The sequence below is a fragment of the Fukomys damarensis genome, unplaced genomic scaffold (assembly GCF_012274545.1).
Source record: "Fukomys damarensis isolate Sample0158 unplaced genomic scaffold, DMR_v1.0_HiC HiC_scaffold_16, whole genome shotgun sequence".
Lineage (NCBI taxonomy): Eukaryota > Metazoa > Chordata > Mammalia > Rodentia > Bathyergidae > Fukomys > Fukomys damarensis.
Window position 1 is genome coordinate 121,049,354 of NW_022900928.1, and position 4,767 is coordinate 121,054,120.

The following is a 4,767-nucleotide window of genomic DNA, read 5'->3' on the forward strand; positions in this document are numbered from 1 at the left end:
GGTAGAGAGAATTTATCTTCTCTTATATTTAGTGAGTTTAGTCTTCAAAGATTTGGATTACACGGTTAAAAGCTGTAGCAACCTTTCTTTTTTCTTGCCCTTGTAAAAGGCATCATCTGGTTTGTTCCTGTATCAACTGAAGTAGAATGTTTATGTTCAGACCTTGGAATAGGATCAGTAACAGATCTGCACTGCTCTCCCCATGTGGAGGCTGGCAGGGCGGCTCACAGTGGAATTACCGAATGAACCTCCCGCTCACAGACACCCAAGATCACTCCCATGCAGTAGTGATCACATGCACAATATTCTTGTCAAACAACTGGAACTCGTAGTGGTTGAACTACTCTGAAAAGTCATCGCTGGGTTTGATGATAAGCCGGCACGACTTGATCAATGTGTGGGCATCCGGCAGGGACATGGCATGAAACAGGCAAGACACAGAGCAGCTGAGCAGCTCACACCAGCAGCACAGTACAGCAAGGTGCAGCCCTCTTTCATCTCCACCGAATGGGGTGTTCAGCAGTGGGGTCAAAGAAGTCACACAGGTATGAGATGGGTACATCAGGAACAGGCACCTGTGTGTGCTATGTGTTCTCAGACAGAGAAGGTGTTCACTACCACCTCTGATACACTGATGATTGGTGATCTTGTTCCTGGGCAGAAGGAGCTTATTGTTGGCAGCCACCTCACTGCAGATATGCAGGGTTTTGATGATATGGGAAAGGCTGATGAGGGAGGACTGCCGGAACTGTGTGAGGAAGGCACATGTGGGTAATGTCCTCAAGGCAGTGGGTCAGCAGCTGGAGATACCTGAGGCCTGTGTCTCTTTTCTAGGCTCTGTCCATGGAGAGCCTGCCAGGTCAAATGGCAGTCTTCATCAGGCACAAACAAATGGGGAGCCAAAGCTTTGTTCCTCACTTAATATGTATCAGCTGCTGCTCTCAGTCAAGATAAGAGAGCTTCTTAGTTTGGCTGTCAAGACTGTTCAGTGGCCTTTCTCCCACAGCAGGACAGAGGGCTTCCTTCAGGCAGTAGCAGCACAGGGAAGCTCCAGGTGAGAATCTTCTGGGCAGAGAAATCAGTCAGGATTCCCAGGCTACAACTGCCACCAGCCGATGAAAGAGCCATCAGCAGATGAAAGAGGAAGGAGGAAGTAAGGTAAAACAGAGGTCAGAGAAGAAAGAGGAAGCAGGAAGTGAGAAAAGGTGGAGGTCAGAGAATTACCCCAAAGTGAGGATCCAGCAGTGTCTGTGGCCACATCAAAGAGAACCTCGATAATAATTGATCCGATGCATATTTGTTGTGTCTTGACTATGTGCTCTCCTAGACACCATGTGTTTCAACGTAATAAAGACTAATAAAAACCCACTGAAGAGTTTCAAGCTCTGCAGAAGCATGAAGCATGTTCTATTTAGATTTTTAAAATATCATTCTGGCTGAGTGGAAAATCAGTGGGGAAGGAAACAAGGATCTGAAGGAATTATTTCCTCAAAAAACAAAAATTTTTTTTTATTTTTGTACTGGGGATCGAACTCAGGTCCTTGTGCTTGTGAAGCAGGCGGCAGCACCACTGAGCTAAATCCCCGGTCCCCTGAAGGAATTAAATGGGACTCTCCAGCTGTAATTCAGGAAGGAGTGAATAGCACCTCGGAGTTGGGTGATTTTGGTGAGTGAAGTGAACGACTGAGAATTTCTTTGGAGACTGTGCGGTGGCCCTTGGTGAGGCTGTTGTGGGAAAAAAAGAAAGATGATCAGAAATAATTCTATTCTGAGATGTGGAGCCCACATGAACAAGGACTGGGCAAGGAACAGACCCAAGAGGAAAATAAAAGTGTTGCTGGGATATGTAAATTTTCATGTATTTGTCAGATAATAAAGTGTGATAACTCAAGTACTATGCATCAGAAGTCCAAGAAAAAAATAATGAGGCCTGGATATGCATCACTGAGAGTAGTAGAAATGCATATGTTATTTAAAAATGGGGATAAAGGCAATCATACAGAAACCCTGTAGAAAGAAGAGGCCAAAACATGTTTATTTTCTCACTAGTCTTAATAATTATTAAAAAAATAATAAGACTACAAATTTTATCTTTGGTTAAAAGAAGCATCTCTGTTTTAACCACGTGACTCTTACCAGCCTTCATGAACCCTTTCTGTTAGGACAGTCTTATTTTTTAACTAATGTATGGATCTTTTTATATTTTAAGAACACAAAACTATCTCCTGCCTAGTTATACATAGTTCTGTGTAGCATTTATCTTTTAAAATTCTTTGTAAGATTAGGTTTATCTCCTTTTTTGAGTAGCATGACTTTTGTAGATAGAGATAGACTTTTCCTTCATACTTCTGCCTTTGGTACACTGTTTTACAAGGCCTTATCACACCAGGGAAACTATTTGGTATTTACACATGTGTGACTTATTTATTTCACTTGGGATTATATCCTCAATCTGGTGTGAATAAACTATAGTAGTAAATAAGATCCTAATGATATAATGGACAATGCGAAATAGGAAGAAAGGGGCTAATGGTGTAGGGAAAGTGGGAAGGGTAGGGGAAAGGAAAAAAATAGGAGAAAATGAAGAAATGGAAATGAAGGGGGAGGGAGGAGGGGTGAAGGGAGGGCAGGGACAAGGGGAAAAAATGAGAACCAAGACCTGTCATGTAAAGGTACAAGATGCCAATAATGAATGTAACTGTACTGTATACCTAAAATGTACCAATACACTCAATAAGAAAAAGAAAAACAAGGCCTTGTCCTACTACCAAGATTAAAGAACAAAAATATAGCAACTCAGAAATTTATTATAGCACTATTTATAATATTTTTAAGAACTAGAAACAGCCCAAGGACATATCACTAATTAACTTGTTAAATATGTGACTTTACTTAATAGAGTGATTTTCAGGGCCAGGGATTTAGCTCAGTGGCACTGCACCTACCTCACAAGTTCGAGGTCCTAAATTCAATCCCTGGTACCAAAACAAACAAACAAATGATTTTTAGCCATTAAAAATGATGAGCCTCTATTATTGACATTGAACTATCGCTATATACATTTAGTGAAAAAAGGGTAAGACATAATTATAGGATGACTCTTTTTAATAAACTGTTCTATATGAACGACAGTATTTCCTTTTCCTGTTTCTATTATGAGCCAACATTGTTTTCCATATTTTATCTCGCAATTAACTCTGAAGCGCACATATTCTCTTCATGTGTTATCCATTTAATTAGTTAATTAAAATTTACACACTAAGTCATCTTTTGTGACTTCCAAAACATCTATTACTACCGATGGCTAACATTTATTTAGCACGTACTATATCCCAGAATCTGTCACAGGTGTATATCATTTTAATAAGGTAGAGAACCAGCTGCACATGTTTCAAGGACTTCACGATGAAGTTATCACTGTCTTCCGCCTAACTGGCAAGTTAGAAATTTGGCTGTTGCCTGCTGTTCACACATTGTTCCAGCTCTTTTCCTGGAGGCCATCGGGCTGAAGCTTTCCTCCAGTTCATGACCGGGGGCAAACATTCCAAATGACCCAATATTGACTTTGACAGCTTCCCACCTGCTTGCTTGCTCCGCTCCCCACATTTCCAGAAATGCAATCAGCTAACCACCCTCAATCCCTTCTTCTGTTATTCATCCACACCTGCCTCCCAGAGCCCTCCCAGAGCTCTCCTCAAATCCCCCTCTACCAGAGAGGATCAATCATATTCCCTAAGCGCACATGGTTATGTCGAGGAAACATGAGGAAGATGCTATGAGTCAATTAACTTTATCTGAAGTATTCATAGCTGACCAAAATCTACTGACTTTCCCGGAGCTTCATCCAGAATAATATTATTTGCATTGAAAATAAAAATTAAGAGGGCCAGGCATTTAGCTCAGTGTCTCCTCAGCCTGTCTTGCAAGTGCAAGGACCCAATTTTGAACCCTGGTACCAAAAAATAAACAAACAAACAAAAGAAAATAAAATTAAGATGAGAAAGGGAAGGAAACTCTCTAGCTCAATGACTCTCTTTGGTGGAATATTGACTAGTATGGCCAACTGAAGTGAAAAAATCCCTGCATACCCTTGGATACTCCTGTTTCTACTAATGGGGCACCTGGAAGTGGACAGATGAGTGCAGGTGTGGGGGGAACAAATTCGAGGAAGAAGTCACTACCTTTTAGGATGCTCTTGACTTCCTTCTTTCCCCATACTCCCAAACCCGCAGATCCTCTGAGTCTCTGCCTCTGGCCCTGCTCTGTTTTGCTTTGAGACTCTTTCCTCTACGTCCGTGACTGTGAAGTTCCGGCAATAGAAGGGTCCTCCCAGAAGAGTGGGCTCCTGGTGTCTGAAGGTGCCCCACCCCAGGGAAAGTCAGGACAACATATGGCACTAGGCACCCCAAACCATTTCACTCATCTGCGCTCTGCATCAGCCTCACATTTCCTGTCTCCAAAGAGTCTCACCAGATCCTAAACTGGCCAGGACTTGAGAAAACTGAGAAACCACACTGTCTTGGTCCAAAGAAATAGACACACAGGACTTACATTTTTCTCTTCCATTAGCATTCAAGTATTTTAATGCATACCAGACTTCACTATTTGTTCCTAGGGGAGGATATTTGAGTTTTCCGTGGCTCATTTTATTCTTAATATTTAAAAATCTCTTCCCTCAATGAGGCATAGCCATAATTGCATTTGTAAGAAGGAGGCTGTGTTTGGTTACTGGAACTGTTTTCTAAATGTGGTGACAAAAATTAGCTG

General features: G+C 41.7%; 1 pseudogene; it reads right to left on the minus strand.

Annotated features, from left to right (window-relative positions):
• Positions 1-224: 224 nt before the first annotated feature.
• On the minus strand, positions 225-3,527 carry LOC104853786 (annotated as a pseudogene).
• Positions 3,528-4,767: the final 1,240 nt, after the last annotated feature.